This window comes from Callithrix jacchus, chromosome 14 (genome assembly GCF_049354715.1).
Source record: "Callithrix jacchus isolate 240 chromosome 14, calJac240_pri, whole genome shotgun sequence".
Taxonomy (NCBI): Eukaryota; Metazoa; Chordata; class Mammalia; order Primates; family Cebidae; genus Callithrix; species Callithrix jacchus.
Genome location: NC_133515.1, coordinates 88,745,892 through 88,766,702, shown reverse-complemented (window position 1 = coordinate 88,766,702; position 20,811 = coordinate 88,745,892). Strand labels below are relative to the sequence as shown.

The 20,811-nt window shown below is 45.0% G+C and overlaps 2 pseudogenes across 1 annotated transcript in view; one reads left to right on the top strand and one right to left on the bottom strand.

Moving 5' to 3' along the window:
* The window catches only part of LOC100396415 (intraflagellar transport protein 172 homolog), a 51,881-nt pseudogene extending 31,948 nt beyond the window's left edge, over positions 1 to 19,933 (bottom strand). The window contains exons 1-19 of the transcript XR_013526045.1: positions 19,928 to 19,933; positions 18,509 to 18,691; positions 17,324 to 17,389; positions 17,034 to 17,113; positions 16,745 to 16,832; positions 14,724 to 14,936; positions 7,644 to 7,751; positions 5,672 to 5,756; positions 5,241 to 5,333; positions 4,280 to 4,357; positions 3,796 to 4,042; positions 3,543 to 3,621; positions 3,203 to 3,323; positions 2,868 to 3,012; positions 2,279 to 2,368; positions 1,646 to 1,743; positions 1,360 to 1,495; positions 1,158 to 1,274; positions 52 to 194 (exon numbers count right to left, since the gene is read on the bottom strand). The product of XR_013526045.1 is annotated as an intraflagellar transport protein 172 homolog (transcript). The remainder of the gene's footprint in view (positions 1 to 51; positions 195 to 1,157; positions 1,275 to 1,359; positions 1,496 to 1,645; positions 1,744 to 2,278; positions 2,369 to 2,867; positions 3,013 to 3,202; positions 3,324 to 3,542; positions 3,622 to 3,795; positions 4,043 to 4,279; positions 4,358 to 5,240; positions 5,334 to 5,671; positions 5,757 to 7,643; positions 7,752 to 14,723; positions 14,937 to 16,744; positions 16,833 to 17,033; positions 17,114 to 17,323; positions 17,390 to 18,508; positions 18,692 to 19,927) is intronic.
* LOC144579337 (p53 apoptosis effector related to PMP-22 pseudogene) lies at positions 10,068 to 10,806 on the top strand (annotated as a pseudogene).
* Positions 19,934 to 20,811: the final 878 nt, after the last annotated feature.

Below are 20,811 nucleotides of genomic sequence, written 5' to 3'. Positions count from 1 at the left end.
AAGGGGTTTTGGCTGGGATGGGGCTCATGGAGAGAAAGTTTGGGGCCTCACCAATTGTCTGCAGCGTGGTCAACAGAAGCTTCCAGGAGTCCCAGCTTGGTAAGCAATCTAACTGCAGCTTCTCCTCCCAGGCTCTTTGCCCACAGATAGGCCACGTGTTTGTGGGCACTGGCCCCTCCTTGAGTCCTGGCCACCTGTAAAGCAAACTCACTCAATAATCCTCCAATACAGAGTTGCTTCCTTCTCATCTCTGACCTTGGCTTTGACAAGGATCCAGTAACTGTTCTAAATTAACAGGGAGAGGCCGGGTGCGGTGGCTTATGCCTATAATCCCAGCATTTTGGGAGGCAGAGGCAGGCCAATCACCTGAGGCCAGGAGTTCAAGACCAGCCTGACCAACATCGTGAAAGCCCATCTCTACTAAAAATACAAAAATTAGCTGGGCATGGTGGTGAGTGCCTGTATTTTAGCTACTCGGGAGGCTGAGGCAGGAGAACTGCTTGAACCTGGGAGATAGAGGCTGCGGTGAGCCAAGATCATGCCATTGCACTTCAGCCTGGGCAACAGAGTAAGACTCCATCTCATAAAATAAAAGTTAGCAGGAAGAAGGCTACATCTTAGGGTTTCTTAACTTAGGTTGAAGTACTTAGGGTCCAAGGAGAGGCTTCACCTGCCACAGACCCTTAAAATTATAAGTGACATTTTCTGTATATAGATGTGAACGTGGTTCTGGCAAGAGAGACTCTGATCTTCACTCCATTTTCAAAGATGCTCTGACTGATTGTGAATTACTTAAAATGGGAAAGAAGGGCTGGATGGTGGCTCATGCCTGTAATGCTGACACTTTGGGAGGCCAAGGTAGGTAGATTGCTTGAGCCCAGGGGTTCAAGACCAGCCTGGGAAACATGGTGAAAACCTGCCTCTATAAAAAAATTAAAAAATTAGCCAGGTGTGGTGTGCACACCTATAGTCCCAGCTACACAGGAGGTTGAAGTGGGAGGATCCATTGCTTAAACCCAGGAGGTCAAGGCTGCAGAGAGCTGTAATTACATCACTGCACGCCAGCCTGGGTGACAGTGACACCCTGTCTACAAGGAAAAAAAAAACCATGGGAAAATAGGATGCATGTATCCCTCACTGTGGCCTGAATTCCTTACCCCATAGGCCTCTTCCTAAAGCCCACTGGCTTGGTACATGTTCACTGTTGCCTTCCATTCCTGGGCCTAGAGGTAGTGGTACTCGGCCTCCTGTAGTCAGCCTTCAGCCTCCAGCTCCTGCAAGAAGGTGAGTCAAGATGGAGGGATGGGGAGGTGGAGCCTGGCTGGGGAAGAGATAGGTAGAGCCAGGAGAAGGGCTCACCTTGCCCAGATGTAGGTGTGTGTCACTGAGGAGATCTGGATGGTGCTTCCCAACCAGGCGGATCATGTCATCATACAGCTTGTGCTTTTTGTACATGGTGATGGCAAGATCAGGCTCTTCTACTGTCACATAGGGCCTGGGGAAGGGAGATACATCTGGGGCCTCCTAGACCCAGATCCCTACTATCAGTGCCTTCTGGGAAGAGGGTACACATCCTGAGCCCCATCCCTCCTCCCAGCAATGAAATCTCATCTCTCCCTATACCTCCTCTGAGGCCACGGCTCACCTTTCAGCCTCACGGTACTTGCCCTGCTTCTCCATTTCCTGGGCCTGAGTGATGTACAACATCGACACATCTTCCGGTCTCATGCATTTCATCACCAGCTGTGGAGGCACAGAGGCAGGGTAGCCTCAGGTCCAATTCCCCAGGGAAGCAGGGCTTCAAGGGAACCTGTTTTTCAGGAACTCTGAACTCTCCCAACAATCACAGGAGTTTGGTTATTGCCTCTCTACTAGTCAGGTCGGGGAATTCCAAGTCCTTATGGAGCAGAGGAAGAAGTATATTCTGCTAAGGTGGGACGGTCTGCAATGCCTTGTGCTGGGACATACACTGCCATTGCCACTGTAACCACTGGGCTCTGAAGTGTAAGGCAAGAGCAAAGTCATCATTGTGACCAGAGCCATCAGGAGTGGTAGTTCAGATTCTGCAGCTCGCAAGCCCATCTGTTCCTTCAAGAATGATAGATAGGTCTGGAAACAAGGGCCTCTCTTCATCCCTTCCTTTCTCTGTGGCTAGGGATCAAAGTGGCTCAGACTGTTTTTTGGTACTCTTTGTCAGCTTTCAGGGAGCCAAGCAAAGAGGAGAAACAGACCCAGGAATGAGGCCACACTGCCACTAAGGCAGAGTTCTCTCATCTACCTTGTGGGCTTGTTCCCAACGGCCAGCCTGGGTGTACATGTCTATAGCATCTTTTGTTCAGTCTCCCTTAGTATAGAGCTCCTCAGCAATCTGCAGTTGATGAGAGGTAGATACAAAAGGTCAGAGCAACAGGGTTGAATGAGGAAAGAACAAACCTTGGCTGGGATGGTGGAGAGCCTGCGACATGACCTTGTAATAACAGAGAAGAAAAGATGAGTATGGGTGTCTCATACATTCTACCATTTAAAAAGAAAGGCCAGCCCCAAACAGTAGGACCATACAGTGGAATTCAAAAGGGCCTCACGTTCCTGCAATGCAAAGCAATTTTATATAGTTATTCATGAAGAATCACCCATGCTGGCTGGAACAGAGCTAGAGACTCACTTTATATATCTGGGGTGAAGGGAGGTATCTGTCACACTGGAATGAAACTGGGAAAGCAAACTGTTCTTTTCTCATTCAAGGTGGTGATGCTGTTTGGGGCCCAGAAAGAAGGATCAGGTGAATTGGCCTCCACTTCCTGTTTTGGGTCCTCTCACTGTTATCCTCTACTGCACCACCTCATGCTGCGGAAAGGACTCTCCCTCACCTCGTACTCCTGCAGAGATGCATAGTATTGGGCCACAAGAGGATAGTATTTGGATGCGGTGTTCCGGTCCTGTAGATTGAATATACAAATTGCCTTCTTCCACTGGTGGGCACCCAGGGTGGCCTCAATTGTCTTAAGGGAGCCCCTGGCAAGGTTGGGAAAGACATAAATATGTAGGCTGAAAGATGAAGATGAATGGAGGTAAAGCGACCCCTTAAGCACACTTCCACCGACCGACATTTTGAGATCTCTTCTTTTCAGCCTTGGTGTCCTTACTTGCTCCACTGCCCCTCACTTCACACCCAAATGTCCTTTACACTCCCATACTCCCATACCTGGCTTCGATGTAGTGATTAATGGCTGCATCAAGCTGCTTCTGCTGCACCAGGTGGTCCCCCCATGCCTCCTCTAGTTTCACCACCTCCACTGGGAAGGCCAATTGGGCCAGCTCTACCGCTGCCAGGGAGAGAAAAGGTGCTCAGCCCAGACTTCCAGGGATGGACCTCAGGAAAAAGGTAGGACAGGGAGATGAAGCATGGAGTGAGAAGGAGAGGTGCGAAGGGGAGGAATGGAGAACTGGAGCCAGACAACCTGAACACACGCACCAAGAGGTGCCAGGGAGATGGATGGGCAAGAGGCCATAATAGTAAAGGTTGGCTTATAGGGGGCTAGTACCTTTCATGGATGCGTTCCCTTTATGGTAGCACTCCAGGGCCTGCTGTGGATTGTGAATCTTCTCAAAGAGATCACCTGCCTGTTAACACATACCACGTTACTATGGTACCCCTACAACACAAAGAATCAAGTATTAGCTCCAAAAACAAGGGAACACGAGCAGTCAGGAAGTGCTCTGTGCCCTGAGACTCCTCTGGGTGAGAGAAGGTCCTGAGCTCTGGAGATAAGGGCTAGGAAGAGGAAGTGAGCATACCCTTTCGTAGAGTTCCCCCTTGATAAGGGCTGCAGTGATGTGTTCTACCAGCTCTGTGTTGGCTAGCAGTTCGTCTCGGGACAGCACCAGCCGAGCAGCTTTGGCAGGGAGCCCAGCTTTGAGGTAGAGGCTGAAGGCTGCTAGCCCATCTCCTTGGCTCTTCTGTAGTTCACCTGCTCGCTCCTCCTGCTGTGTGTCCATCAGCCACTAGTAATAACTGGCGTAGATTTTCCAGGGCTGGGTGCCCCTGGACACACAGAGGAGAACTAGGAGTCACATCCCTTCCTACCCTTGTGCCTCCCATGCTTCTCTAATCCTTCTATAACAAGGTAAATCCTCCTGGGTCAGCAGTATCCTAACTCCTCACCATACCAAGTCCAAGCCCCAACCCTGTTCTGGTTTGTATGGCCTCCTCGACAAAAGAAGGTTTTTGAAATTGGCAGAACCAAATTCTGAACAACTGTGGAGAAGACAAAATGGGTACCTTGGCTTCAGCAACAACGATACACTCATCCCAACGGTGTAGCTCCTGGTACATGCGCACGGCCTCCTCCACAGCATTCTAGGGGAAACAGGCAGAGCAGAGAGGATGACAGAAGGATATGAGGATCAGAAAGCAGCACGTTCCCCTCAGCCTGGCTGAGATGTCAGCACATGAGGACTGAAAACCTTACCTTTTAACCACTATACCAGCAAAAATATTGGGAAACTAAAAAAAGCTTAAGATTCAGGGCTCCTTCTTTGCACGAGCCCTTTCCAAGGCAAGTGTTCTTTGTGTTTGAGATGTAGTATTACTCTGTCATCCAGGCTGAAAGGCAGGGGTGCGATCTCAGCTCACTGCAACCTCTGCTTCCTAGGCTCAAGTGATTCTCCCGCCTCAGCCTCTCTAGTAGCTGGGATTACATACAGGCATGTGCCACCATACCTGACTAATTTTTTTTTTTTAATTTTTAATAGAGATGGGTTTCACTATGTTCGCCAGGCTGGTCTTGAATTCCTGCCCTCATGTGATCCACCTGCCTCAGACTCCCAAAGGGCTGGGATTACTGGCGTGAGCCACCACCACACCCAGCCTAAGGCTAACTGTTCTTAAAGAGAGCTCCTCAAATTGTGTAAGTTTCCAGCCAAAAACAAAACATGGATCTACCCCTATGCAGAAGAATTGCAAAGACAGGCTCTGGGCTAGAGGGGAGGTGGTAGACTGCTTATGAAAGAAAGAAGTAATCAAAGGCCCAAGAAGGAAATTTGTCTAGAAAAGTAAGGACTAACCCAAGAGGAGGAAATTTAAAAAGGGGTGAAATTAACTATGTAAACCTCTCTGAAAGCTTTCCCCAAAGCTTTGGAAACGTAGCTCACCAGTACACTTTCCTCCCTTGAGTTTGCACCCCCTTTTCCCTCTTTTTCCCTCATATCCCCCCCTGCATCCTGTCCCTCTTTTCTGTTACCTGTTCCAAAAAGATCATTTCGGCCAGTTTGTGGTTCTTTTCCAGCATGGCTAGACGTGCTCGGACCTGATAAAAGTCTGTCCCTTCTCCGCCCTATGGGGAAAAAGGAGGTCTGGTTTTTCTGTAGTTGCTGCATTCTGTCTGTGAGGGCTGAGATTAGAAGGCCAGATGGATGTAGAAAATAAAAGACCTTATGAATCAACAGGAAGTTAAAAAAAAAAAAAAAGAAAGAAAAGTCTTGGGAAGGTAAAACACTTTATGGAGCTTAAGGGTTTGAGCTTCAGCGACTCTGAAATGATCTGACTGGAGGGTAGAGGTGGAGTGGGCAGGGTAAAGGAAACTAGGGATGGCTGGAGAGCTAGGAATCATGGGACTGAATACTATGAGAAATCGGTTTGGGAGACGGAATGAATCAGGAGCATAATACTTGCATATTCCCGGGATACTTGATCTGCAATCTCATTGGTCTCATGCAGGAATCGAGCTTTTGCTACTTGGCCCAAAGCAGAAAAGCACCTATGGCACGGAAGCAGAGACATTAATATAATATTATTACAGAATCGTCATTAATTCACTGGTTCAGCAAATACAAATTGATGTGCATCTACGATGAGCCAGGCAGTGTGCTTGTCACTGGAGACACATAGGAGAAAAGGGAAGATGAGGGCCTTGCTCTCAGGAGAACTTCCTCATTCTAATAGAGACAAATAATTAGTAAAAGTAGAGATAATAAAAAATAAAGTAATATAATACTATAGATCGAGCTTGCTCAACCCCTGGCCCAAGATGGCTTTGAATGTGGCCCAACACAAATTCATAAACCTTCTTAAAATATTATGAGATTTTCTTTTTATTCGCTTTTTTTTTTTAAGCTCATCAGCTATCATTAGTGTTAGTGTATTTTATGTGTGGCCAGAGATGATAATTCTTCCAATGTGGCCCAGGGAAGCCAAAAGATTGGATGCCCCTGTTATAGTGACTGAAGGGGCCACTTTAGTTGGTAGTTGGAGAAGGTCTCCCTGATGAACTAATTTGAGCTGAAACCTGAATACAAGAAAAAGCCAGTCATGGCAGGATGGGCAAAAGTCATTCCTGAGAGGGAACAGCTAGTGTAAAGGCCCTGTAGCAGGTATGAGCTTGGCACGCTCACAGAGCCTGAAGGATGCCAGTGGGTTGGAGACTAACAGGCAAGTAGGGGGCTGGCACGAGAAGGAAGCAGAGGCCAAAAACCTTCAGGGCTGAGGCCACACAAGGAGTCTGGGTTTCTCACCAAGTAAAAGAGTAAGCTATTGGAAGGTTCCTGTCATGAAAAAGACACAATCTATGCTTAAAAAAATTACCTCAGCTGCTCTGAATGAACAGACGGTAGGGGTACAAGAAACAGTATCAGCAAGACTAATTAAGAGGCTGTGCAATATTGCAGGTGGGAGATGGCGGTGGTCTGCACTAGGATGGAGACATCAGGATGTGTTTTGAAGAGAGTCCTTAGGACTTGCTGATAATCTATCTACATGTGGGAAGTATGGGGAAAATGGGATCAAGGATGATTCCCGCCTGGCAGCAGGTGACATTTATTGAGCACTTTGCACAGATTCTCTCATCACTCCTTCTCTACCAATACCCTTACCATCTTCTTTATCATCAGATGAGGCAAATACTATTATTATCCCTATTGTACAAAGAGAAAATAAAGAAGCCAAGGTTTGCAAAGGTCAAATAACCTCTCTAAGGTTATACAAGTTGGTAATTGGAACCACAATTTGAACTCAAGGAGTCTGGAGTCCCAAGTCTGTCCTATTAACTACACTCCGATACTAAACCTGGATTATACACATATGCATGGGTTGAAGGGTATGAATAGTAAAACATGTTAAGGGGAACCTAGTTACAAGAAGGGGCAATAAAAACAACAGAAGACATACTCTTGTTTTTTGACTTTTTTTCTTTTTGAGATAAGGTCTCACTCTCACCCAGGCTGGAGTGCAGTGGTATGACCTCAGCTCACTGCAACCTTTGCCTCCTGGGTTCAAGCGAATCCTGTCCCTCAGCCTGCTGAGTAGCTGAGACCACAGGTGCGCACTACCCTGCCTGGCTAATTTCTGTATTTTTAGTTGAGTTGGGGTTTTGCCATGTTGGTCTCAAACTCCTGGATCAAGTGATATCCCTGCCTCGGCCTCTTAAAGTGTTAGGATTACAGGCGTGAGCCACTGTGCCTGGCCAAGACATACCCTTATAATCTAGGATGGGAGAGTGTTTGGAATATTGTAATGCAGAAAGGTTCTATGTTATTTGCTGGCAGTGGGAAGGGAAGCAGTGCCTTAACACTGGGTTGGAGCGGCCCACAGGGAAAATACTCATGTGGTCATCCATCCTAGCTGCCTGGACCTTTGTTCTACACCTCACCTCTCCGCAATGTATAGTTGCCTTGCCTCTAGTGCCAGTTGACTCAAGGTTTTCCACATTGCCTCTGTTTCTGGGGTCATTTCCAGAGTCTCTAAGAAGGCTGTTGCCCTGGAAAGGGAAGGAAGCAAAGCAAAAGGAATGAGGGACGAGTCAGGAAGACACAGCAGAAGACTGGTGATGGGGCAGGGGGAGGGGGAAGGACCATTTTTGTCTCATCTCCTCCCAGGATCACTGAATCCTTAACAGTTTTGGCCAGTTTTACACCCCACCCCATGTCCTTCCCTCTCAGAACCAGACTCTCCCACCACCTCACTGGTTATTGTCTGGCCTCTCACCGGGTGTAGTTGCCATCATCAATGGCTGTTCCAAACTCCATGAGGCCTTCATCCAGTGTGTAGGCAACAGTAGTCACAGCTTCCATCACCATCACCTCAGTCTTTCCCCCGCCCCGCTCCAGACCTATAACATCACCCTGTAAAAGGTCATCCCCGACCCCACCCTAATTTCAGGTTAGTTTCCACTGAATCAACTGTAGAACAGACTCACCCTCATCCAACCCAGTGCTCAAGAGTCACAGCAGTCCTGATTTTCCTAACATTTTAGTCTCTCTCAAGCATAAAAAAATACTTTATTTGTAGTGATATCCTTGGGTTAAAGTGTACTCCTAACCGTGACAGCACCAATTCCTAGAGGTACAAAGTGTGGCATCCACTTCTGCTTCCAGCAGTGCCATAAGAGTAGATATTCTTAAGGGTTCTCTTGTTAAAATACAACTTGAACCTAGAACATACTTTTTAATGCATTGCTTGCGCTTACTTGAAGAAATCACTAAGAATGTTCCCTACCCATATCCTACCCTTCTCTCTCAAAAAAGACAGACAGAAAGAAAAAGGTCAATAAGCGAAATCCTGAGCAAGAAAAACAGGAAAGTGAGCAAATGGGAAAGGTACAGTTGTCCTGAACGCAAATGGAGTGTCAGGAGAATAAACATCAGACCCTCCAGCGGGATGGGGAGGCTGAATTTGAGAATCCTTAATTAAACCTGGTACCCACTCTTTAGTAAAGGCAACAAAAGTAATGGTTACAGATCATTAATGTGCCTGATTCCTGCAGAAGCAAGACCAGATCATCACTGGAGAACATATCCATCTTAGGCCCTCAGGATTCCAAAAAAACACATTCAAAGTAACTTGAGCTCACAATTAAAAAAAAATACAAGGAAGCAAACCACTAGGAAAGAGTAAATAATAACTAAAAACAACAGTTTTAGACCTTCAAGAATTTAAGATATTAAAAATAACAGTTAAAGGCTGGGCTTGGTGGCTCATGCCTGTAATCCCAGCACTTTGCGAGACCAAGGTGGGAGGATCACTGAAGCTCAGGAGTTCAAGACCAGTCTGGGCAACATAGTGAGACCTCAGCTCTACTTTAAAAAAAAAAAAAAGGAATTAGCCAGGTGTGGTTGCAGGTACTGGTAGTCCCAGCTACTCAGGAGGCTGAGGTGAGAGGATCATTTGAGCCCAGGAGTTTGAGCCTGCAGTGAGCTGTGATCATGCTACTGCACAGCCTGGGTGACAGAGTGAGACGCTGTTTTTTGTTTTGTTTTGTTTTAAAAAGCCTAGTTATGGAATACAAAATGATTATTTATGAAATACCTAAATATCTCAAAAGATGAAATGAAAAATTAAGCAAGGAATAAGAAATTATCCATATGGCCAGACAGACCAGAGAAATCAAATAAAGAAAAATTTAATGTTTGAGGTAAAAAACTCAATGACAGTTTAAATAGCTGATTAGACAATGATGAAAAGCAAATTAATGAATCAAACCAGCTCTAAAGAAATTACCCAGAGGCCAGATGCAGTGGCTCACAGCTGTAATCCCAACACTTTGGGAGGCTGAGGTGGGAAGATTGCTTCAGCCCAGGAGTTTGAGACTAGCCTGGGAAACATACCAAGAACATATCTTTATAGAAAATTGGGGGGGGGGGGCAGGGGGAAGCTGGGCATGGTATCATACACCTGTACTCCCAGGTACTCGGGAGGCTGAGATAGGAGGATAGCTTGAGCCCAGGAGGTCGAGGCTACAGTGAGCTAAGATCACGCCACTGCATTCCACCATGGGACAACAGAGTGAGACCCTATCTCCAAAAAAAAAAGAAAAAAGAAAAAAGAATTATCCAGAATAGAGCATGGAGGAAGAAGAAAGAAAGTATGAAAGAGAAGTTAAAAATGCAAAACAAGAAATCTAACATTTGCCTAACTAGAGTCTGATGAAGAGCCTAGAGAATGGCTCAGGAGAAGCAATGTTCAAAGAGATAATGACTGAGAAACTTCCAAGAGTGGCCTTTTGTGGCGGCGCCCGCACTCGCAGGCCACTCTCCGCCGCCGCCCGCCCCGCGCACTCCTCCGCCCCTCTGCGCTCGGCTCGGCCCCGCTCGGCCCCGCGCCGCGGGTCACCAGGATCCGCTGCGGCCTGGCCTGCGAGCGCTGCCGCGGGATCCTGCCCCTGCTCCTGCTCAGCGCCATCGCCTTCGACATCACTGCGCTGGCCGGCCGCGGCTGGCTGCAGTCGAACGACCACGTCCAGACGTCCTCGCTGTGGTGGAGATGCTTCCACGAGGGTGGCGGCAGTGGGTCCTACGAGGACGGCTGTCAGAGCCTCATGGAGTATGCGTGGGGTAGAGCAGCAGCTGCCATGCTCTTCTGCGGCTTCATCATCCTGGTGATCTGTTTCATCTTCTCCTTCTTCGCCCTCATTAGACCCCAGATGCTTGTCTTCCTAAGAGTGATTGGAGGTCTCCTTGCCTTGGCTGCTGTGTTCCAGATCATCTCCCTGGTAATTTACCCCGTGAACTACACCCAGACCTTCGGCCTTCACGCCAACCCAGCTGTCACATCTACAACTGGGCCTATGGCTTTGGGTGGGCAGTCACGATTATCCTGATCGGCTGTGCCTTCTTCTGCTGCCTCCCAAACTACGAAGGTGACCTCCTGGGCAATGCCAAGCCTAGGTATTTCTACACCTCTGCCTAACTGGAGAAAATCACTGCTACTGAGATGGACTCCAGAGAGAAAACTGTTTCTCCAGGTGACTTTGAACCCATGTTTTGTTTTTTTTGCAGTGTTTTTTATTAGTAAACCAGTCAAAAATGCTAAAATAATATGGGTGAAAATATTTTTTAAGTAGTGTTATAGTTTCATGTTCATCTTTTATTATGTTTTGTGATGTTGTGTCTTTTCACTAATTATACAATATTTAACTAATTTCACAATATTTCCTTTTATCTATAACATTTATACTATATTTGTAAGAGAATATGAACATGAATGTTAACACTTCATATGGTAAAAACGAGGTTTCCAAGATTTAATAATCTGATCAAGTTCTTGTTATTTCCAGATAGAATGGATTGGGTCTGCTAAGGTCTAAGGAGAAGAGGAAGATAATGTCAAAAATTGTCAATGACTCAACAGTCTAAAAGAAATGCAAAAAAAAAAAAAAGGTTTTTTTTCAAGTCTTCAAACTATTAAAGGAAAGCAAAAGAGTTTCCTAAATGCATATTGGTTGTGAGAATTTCTCATTAAGATCCTGAATAATTCATTTTTGCTAAGCTTCATGTTGACTCGATATGTCATCTAGGAATGTATAGTTTCGTGGTCCAAACCTGTTGCTGTAGTTAGTAAGGCTTTCTTTTAAGTGTGAAATATTTAGATGGAATTGTGTCTTTTAAAGTTCTTTATAGGATTAGGGTGTGGGAAAAGGCTATATTAAGAAATCTGTAGTGTTTTGTGTTTATATGTTCAGAACCAGAGTAGACTGGATTGAAAGATGAACTGGGTCTACTTTATCATGACTGATAGATCTGGTTAGGCTGTACAGTAAAGCATTAGGAGGGCCATGCCTGTCACAAAAGTGCCACTAAAACAGCCTCAGGAGAATAAATGCCTCGCTTTTCTAAATCTCAGCTCTATCTGGGCTCTGTCATATACGCAGGCTTCTGATAGTTTGCAACTGTTAAGCAGAAACCTACATATAGTTAATATCCTGGTCTTTCTTGGTAAACATATTTACAATATTTGATATAAAATGTGCCACAGGAGAATTTGGGGATTTGAGTTTCTCTGAATAGCATATGTATGATGCATCAGATGGATTATTATGATTTTTTACCATTTCTACTTACATAATGAAAACCAATTCATTTTAAATATCACATTATTATTTTGTAAGTTGTGGAAAAAGCCAATTGTAGTTTGTATTATGAAGTTTTCCCAATAAACCAGGTATTATTTTAAAAAAAAACTTCCAAGAGTGATGAAAATGTGTGTATTCATAAACACAGGAGCACAATCTATACTAAGCAGGATAAATGTGAAAATTTTATATCTAGACACATTGTAGTAAAACTTCAAAACACCTGAGAAAAAGAGAATTTTTTTTTTTCTGAGACAGGGTCTCACTCTTTCACTCAGGCTGGAGCACAGTGGTACAACTTTGGCTCACTGCAACCTCTGCCTTCCATGTTCAAGTGATTCTCATGCCTCAGCCTCCTGAGTAGGTGGGATTACAGGCACGCACCACCATGCCTGGCTAATTTTTATTATTTTTAGTAGAGACAGGGTTTCTTCATGTTGGCCAGGCTGGTCTCAAATTCCTAGCCTCAAGTGATCCACCCATATCAGCCTCCCAAAGTGCTGGAATTACAGGCATAAGCCACTGTGCCCAGGCCTAAATAAGAAGTCTTTAAAAGAAACCAAAGAAAATAAAACAGATCACCTGTACAGAAATGGCTGCTGTTAAATTTCTCACAACAGCAATGTAAGTCAATTAATGAGACAACATTTACAAATTAAGAAAAATTAACTGTCAATCTCGAACTGGGTACTGAGTCCAAGCATCTTTTTAGAATAAAGGCTAAATAAAAACATTTCCAGATAATCAAAAACTGAGAATTTACCATCTTTCACTGAAGAAACTTCTAAATAAGTCTGGGCGCGGTGGCTCATGTCTGTAATCCCAGCACTTTGGGAGACTAAGTGAGGGTGGATCACTTGAGGTCAGGAGTTTGAGACCAGCCTGGCCAACATGATGAAACCCATCTCTACTAAAAGGACAAAAATTAGCCAGGGGTGGTGGCACATGACTCTAATCCCCGCTACTTGGGAGGCTGAGGTGGGAGAACCACTTGAACATAGGAGGTAGAGGTTGCAATGAGCCGAGATTGTGCCACTGCACTCCAGCCTGGGCAACAGAGTGAGACCCTGTCTCAAAAAACAGAAACAAAAAACTTCTCGGTAATACTCTCCAAGAAGAGGAAAAGTCATTCCAGAGGGAACCGGTACCATGATGGTAAATCCAAATGCATTCTGTCTTATAAAATAACCAGGCAGGGCGCAGTGGCTCATGCCTGTAATCCCAGCACTGTGGGAGGCCAAGAGATCGAGACCATCCTGGTCAACATGGTGAAACCCCGTCTCTACTAAAAATACAAAAAATTAGTGGGGCATGGTGGCGCGTGCCTGTAATCCCAGCTACTCAGGAGGCTGAAGCAGGATAAATGCCTGAACCCAGGAGGCGGAGGTTGCGGTGAGCCGAGATCGCGCCATTGCACTCCAGCCTGGGTAACAAGAGTGAAACTCTGTCTCAAAAAAAAAAAAAAAAAAAAAAAAATTGGTCAGGCATAGTGGTGGGCACCTGTAACACCAGCTAATTGGGAGGCTGAGGCAGGAAAATCCCTTGAACCTGGAAGGCAGAGGTTGCAGTGAGCCTAGATCACGCCACTGCATCCCAGCCTTGGTGACAGAGAGACTCCGTCTGAAACAAAATAAAATAATCATGGCTAACTTTGGGGACAAAAGATTAGAACCAAAATAATGGTAAACAATGATACGAGGAAGGAGATGAAAGTTAAAGTCTTGGCTGGGTGTAGTGGCTCACGCCTGTAATTCCAGCACTTTGGGAGGCTGAGGTGGGTGGATCACAAAGTCAGGGGTTCAAGACCAACGTGGCCAACATGGTGAAACCCTGTCTCTACTAAAAAATACAAAAAATTAGCCAGGCGTGGTGGCGCGCATGTGTAATTCCAGCTACTCAGGAGGCTGAGGGAGAAGAATTGCTTGAACCCAGGAGGCAGAGGTTGCAGTGAGCCGAGAGCATGCCATTGCACTCCAGCCTGGGTGACAGAGCGAGACTCCATCTCAAAAACAAACAAACAAACAAAAAAATCTGCATGCAAATGACCACCAAAGTCTATACAAGCACATGCAACAGAAAAAAAAGGAAATAAAAAGAACACACAAGCTAGGCATCTAGCAGGAGAGGACACAAAGGTGCACAGGAAGTAAGCTGGGAAAATCAAGGCAAAACTAAAACAGAATAAGAGTGAGGGGATTGGAGAAAACAAAAAGATCAGGGCAGGTGAGAAAAATGAGCTGTTAGGAGCAAAAAATATGGAACAAGGAGATAAATGGTAGGAGGCAGTGAAGAAAGGACAGAACACGAGGAGACATAAGATTGAAGGGGATAGAAAGACAGGACTGACAAAGCTGGGGTTAAACACATGCCAGAGAAGTGATGAGACCTGGGACATGGCTGTTCATCTGCTGCTCCACCATTCATTCACTCATTCACCAAACATCTGAGCATATCTTAAATATATACAGCATACAGATGCTAATCTAGGCACTGGAGATGAAAGGATGAATAATAAGCCCCCTTCTCAAGGACTCTGATTTAGCAAGATAGATGCAAACAACAAACTGTAATATGATGTGAGAAATTCTACGCAGTCTCAAAGCAGGCAATGGAAACAGATCATAGAGAAGAATTCTGCTGTGGAAGTGCAGGGAGAGGCACAGACAAAACAAGAGTACAGGACATCTGGAACTGCCTGCACACCCATGGATGGTGAGAACAGGACGAGGAAAGCACATGAATTACAATCTGAGAATCTCTTTCAACAGACACTCGATTTTGGTCCAGTCTCCCACTCCGGCTCAGAATAATTTGGCTAAAGCATAAAGCAGGGAGTGTCCACAGGGAAAGCAGGCCAAAGATAAAACTAGAAAGGGGACTCACCTGTCACAGCTTCCTAGCACAACGGACTGGCCCCCAGGACTTGCTACAGCTGTGGTGAACTCCCGCTCCTGAGGGTCACGGCTATAATCAAGTTTGTAGCACGTGGCCTTCTTTTCCATAGGCTATAATCCTCCTATCACAGCCTGCAGCCATGATGCTATTGGTTGCCCATGCCAAGGCACAGGGTGGACACGGGTGGTTAACCAACTTCCCCTAAGACAGACAGAAGGAGAGGGTTTCAATCAGTCTCTGAAGACTCCACCCCAGAAATTCCTCACTCTCAGCACCTGATACATTCACTCTGACCATCGTACCCTGCAGAAGTCTTTCTCCCAACATTTTCCCATCCCAACACATCCTAATCCGGAACTCTTCACAAACTGTCACACACACACACACACACACACACACCTATACAGATGCTTGTTAACCTTGTTCTCTAGAAAACCTCAAAATGCTTGCGTATTGGAAATTTTTAATATGCACCTGGTAAAGCTCCTCTGAAAAGGAGATGTCCTACACATTAACCGACACTGTCTAGGCCCACAAAGAGCATAGGGCTTCTTTTTTTAAGGAGGGTTAAATTTAACTATTATACAAGTCTTGTTTTTTTTTGTTTGTTTGTTTCTTTTTTAACATGGAGTCTCACTCTGTTGCCCAGGTTGGAGTGCAATGGCACAATCTCAGCTCATGGCAACCTCTACCAGCTGGGTTCAAGTGATTCTCCTGCCTCAGCCTCCAGAGTAGCTGGGATTCAAGGTGCATGCCACCACACCTGGCTAATTTTTGTATTTTTAGTAGAGACGGGGTTTCACCATGTTGGCCAGGCTGGTGTTGAACTCCTGACTTCAGATGATCCACCTGCCTCAGCCTCCCAACATGCTGGGGTTACAGGAGTGAGCCACCATGCCTGGCCTATACGATAAATTATTATTTTTTTTGATATGGAGTTTTGCTCTTATTGCCCAGGCTGGAGTGCAATGGCATGATTTGGCTCACTGCAACCTCTGCCTACCGGGTTGAAGTGATTCTCCTGCCTCAGCCTCCCAAATAGCTGGAATTACAGGCATGTCCCACCATGCCAGCTAATTTTTTGTATTTAGTAGACATGGGGTTTCACCTTTGTTAGTCAGGCTGGTCTTGAACTCTTGACCTCAGGTGATCAACCTGCCTTGGCCTCCCATAGTGCTGGCATTACAAACGTGTGCCACCGTGCCTGGCCTACAAGTAATTCTTAATATAAATAATTCAAACAATACAGAATTATATGGAGTAAAACATGAAAGTTTCCTTTTTATCCCCCATCTTTTTCCTTTCCCCTCTCCAGAGTAAACTGTTAACTCTTTTCTCTATAAATTTACCTATATAAATATATATTATATATATTTTATGTAAATAGGAATAATTTTCACTTTTCATTCCCCTAAGAGTTTTTATTTCCCTTTGTCTCAAGGTCCTTTGCACCTGAGCCATCCCTTCTTATAAGCAGTAAGCTCCAGGCTCCTAAACACAAATCCTCTTGGTGGCCATATTCAATTTTTTTCTCTGTCCCTGAGGTCTCACTCCTCTAGCCTCCTCCCTGTACCTCGACCCAAATGCCTTAGAAGTCCAGCCTCCTCTAGGAGGGTTCCCGGAATTTCCTTATCCCCTATCCCACAGCATCTGTTTTTTTTTTGAGACAGGGTCTTGTTCTGTCACTCAAGCTGTAGCGCAGTGGTGCTATTGCAGCTCACTGCAGCCTCAACCTCCTGGGCTCAAGTGATCCTCCCACTCTAGCTTCCTAAGTAGCTGGGACTATACGACCATGCCACCACACCTGACTAATTTATACACACACACACACACACACACACACACATATATTTTATTATATATAGACATATATATATATATATATATTTTTTTTTTTTTTTTTTTTCCTGTTAGAGACAGGGTTTCACCGTGTTGCCCAGGCCAGTCTCAAACTCCTGGACTCAAATGATCCACCCACATCAGCCTCCCACAACATTCTTTATTCATACCTGTGACTCTCCGGAGCCTTCATCATCAAAGAAATACCTAACAATGGTACCGACTACGTGACCAGAGAGAATTCCTTTCCCAGAGCAACTGAAAAAGGAGAAAGGAGAGAAATACAGGAAGAGATCATTCTCTCTCACCAAGAACGCCCCTCTCTCTGTTGAACACAGCCCCGCCTGTGGTTCCTGCCACCAGTTCTCCTGCCTTTCATACTGTGGTCCTGCAGTCCAGACTTCCCCACAGTGCTTTCCTAACACCTCCAGACTCTGTGACCTCCTCCTCTTTACTCACTTTGCTGTCAGGGCCACCACATAAGACTCTGTCCCATAGATGGTAGAGGATTTATTAGTTTTGGTGTTTGCTAAACGAACCTGAAAATGGAAAAATGGACACAACAAATATAGTCAGGCTATTTTACATTTAACCAGGCCCTAAGAAGAAAAGGAAAAATTATCCCACAAAACCGGTCCCTATGCATTCTCCCCAGTATACAGCTTGATCCTAAGAAACAGGACGAACCATATTCCTCTGTCCAGAACCCTTTTCCCAACCACCCCCTCTCTTGTGTTTCCCTCTTTTACCTTCCCTTCAGCCAGTCCAAAGACAATGATGTACTCTGCGGGCCACTGCAGACAAGTGACAGCACTCTGCATGAAAGGAAACGATGGAAACGATGTCTGTGGGGGCCAGCACATTTATAACAACTTGAACACCCCACCACACACCCCCACCTCCTATAGGAGGGAAGGGACACAACAGGGCTCTGAGGAAGAAAGCAGGTGACCATGAGCAGCCACGAAACACCGTCCTTACAGTAGGAAAAGTCCAGATTCAGATGTTAGAAATGCAACTCCTGCGTTTCTACTATATCTACTATACAAATATATCTACTTATATATAAGTAGGTAGATATATTGATATAGACAGACATATATAGATATATTGATAGATGTTTGCTCATCCTAAGCTTCCAGGGACTGGACTGAACTTTATCGTATGGATGAACTTGTTGCAGATGACTTTCTTGTCACCCCTGCCAAACAAACACAGGGGAGCATATTTAAAACCACTTTCATAAACAAATTGCCAAACATGATGCTGAGGGAAGAGAAGAAAGAGCAGATTGCTTTCTGGCCCACTAGTGTTTCTGACTACTCTGAAGGAGCCCTGAAAGGAGGCATATGAGGGAGCCTAGGTAGCTTCAGAGCAGTAACAAAGACGCAACATCCCTCTGGGCTTCCAGGATCTCACACGGCCTCCTGTTGACCTTGGACTGATTCCTCCAGGGATGGGATTGCAGAACACATGGGACAGGCGAAGGTAGAAAAGCAACAACAGACTCCAGAAAGTGCCTTCAATACCCAAGCTTGTCTTCTCATCCTCTTCATTTCCCCTCCCCAGAGAGGCATTTCTCTTGCCTTTCCCTTCTTTCCTGGGCCATCCCATCTCCCAGTCTCTATCCTCACCAATCTTCTCCAATCTTGTAGACATAGATGACATCAGTCTGTCCTATGGCAATTTTAGTGGAATCAGGAGAAAAAGCCATGCCCTTCACCATATAGCTAAAAGTTAAAAAAAAAAAAAGAGAAAAAGCAGTAATAAGTATACATTAAAGAGAAAAAAGAAAAAAGGTACATATGTTCTCCTAAGGGGGAGAAAAAGGTGGGGTACGCCATTTCCTATGCCTATGGCTAGGAGACAGACTAGGTCTTCCAGGTTTGTATGACCCTATCAGTAGGTTAAGGTACACATGAATGCACTCTTACCTTCATGTCGGCTGGTTTGGTGGAGAATTTCTCTCTCCGTTCTCCATGTTCATCATACAGCAATACCACTCGGTCCACTGTGCAGACAGCAAATTTGGCATTGTTCTGGGACAAGCCATGCAGGTCACCTTTGCAGTTCCATCCTGCAGAGGCAAAGGGGTAAAAACAAACCCATGTGCTGGTCTAGAATGACAAAAGCATTCCAGCTCCATTAATTCTAGTGTAATTCTAGTCAATTTTCTTCCTGTCACGGTCCTATCCTCAAAATAAAGAGATGCCTGTTGCCCATCCTGGTCTCCAAGGCCTTCAGACCCTAGACTGTGAGAATCGTGTGCTTCTAGAGACTCATATGCAAATGTACTAAGCGGCAGTGTGCTAAGTCCACTGTATCAGTGAATTGCTGCAACAGCCTCCTCGTTCCCTTAGATGCCAGGTCTGCTACTGAAATAAATTCAATTCGTCTGATAAGTTTTGATCTTTAGCCATTCATTCAATTAGTATTTTTTGAGCACCTTACTGATCAAGGCACTTGGCCAGGGGCTGAGAGAGAGACAAAAAGCAAAACATAGATCCTGCCTCCAGGTCTAATAAGATGGTGCAAAATAGGAAAAGTCCCATTAAAGTCTGTATAAAGTGCTGTAATAGTTTGGAGAAGCCTGAGAGAATTTCATGCTTAAATTACCAAAATTAAGCTTTGAAGAATGAATGCAGTTGAGTAGAAATTATCTGAGATGTGAGCAATGGCAATGAGCAAAGGCAAGTTCTGGACAAGAAACACGAATTTAGTTTATTTAAGACTATTATACCTTATAAATAGTAGAACAGAAGGGGAAAGGCAGGAAAAATGTACGAGCTCAGGAAGAGTCTTTGAAGCCAGGCAAAGGAGTTTGGGCTTATTTGGCAGGAAAGGGAGGGACAGTGAGAGCTCAGGATAGGGGGAGTAAAGTAATTAGAGCTGAGACTCAGGATAAACAATGCCACTTGCTTTTCCTCTTACCTACCTACTTCACAGAAACCTAAGTTAGAAGTTATCTCCAGGTGAATTACCCTGACCAGACCTGACCCTTCCAACACTAGCTCTGCTCCTGTATGGTTCTGCTACAAAGGGTTTCCTTCCTTGAAATCAAAACATTTATTCTGCTTTTCTTCTGCTCCAACTGTTTTTTTTTTTTAATTACTTGGACACTAGAGTTCTTGATTAAAACATTGACACTTTTCACTCCAAACTCACCTATCTCCAAAGTCAGAAGTAAAAATGCTCTTTTCCCGCAAATCCTCAAACCAGAAAATAGCCACCCCAGCATCACTATCACCCTCTGACTCTTCATTACATTAGGTTAGAAGGGCTGAGGCTCCTCATCAACTTTTGCTGATCCTCCTGCTTCATCGCTTTGCCCAATCCTGGACGTTCAGCCCCACCTGCATCATGACATTACCTTATTTGGAGAGACTGAAGGAGGATTTCATTTCCAGGTTTTCCATTAGGGCAAAGAAATTTGTAAATTACAGATTCAAGGGACAACTTGCTGAGCAATGAGCACCAATCTCTCTCTCTCTCTTTTTTTTTTTTGCCTTCTTCAACTGAGGAGAGAGCACAACTCTCTTTTGTTCTAATTTCCTTCTTTTCGTTCTTTTTTTTTTTTTTGGAGATGGAGTTTTGCTCTGTCCTCCCAGGCTGGAGTGCAGTGTCACAATGTCAGCTCACTGCAACCTCTGTTTCCTGGACTCAAGCAATCCTCCTGCCTCAGCTTCCCTGGAACTATAAGAGTGTGCCACCATGCCCGGCTAATTTTTTTGTATTTTTGTTAGAGACGGGGTTTCACCATATTGCCCAGGCTGTTCCTGAACTCCTGACCCAAGTGATCCAGTCGCCTTGGCCTCTCAAAGTGCTGGAATTACAGGCATGAGCCACCATGCCCCGCCTATGTTCTAATTTCCTTCTATTGTCCAGATGCCACAGTATGTATGAAGTGAAGCCTTCCTTATTCCCATAATCAATTAATTCTCCTTTCTCTACAATCTTTACCTCACTAGATTGTTTTATGGAGTGAGGTAGGGAATAAAATAACAAGAGCTTGCCTTTAACAAGTACCTACCAGAGAATAGGCATTTTGATAAGTGGCTGACAAGGATAATCTCATTTTACCTCATAACACTGAGGTAGATGCTGTTATTATCCCTGTTTTACAGATGGAGGAATGAAAGCCCAAGAAGATTAAGTTATTTGCCCAAGTTCCCACACACAGTTTGTAAGTGGTAGAACCACGATTTAATTAATTAATTAATTTTTGAGACAGAGTCTC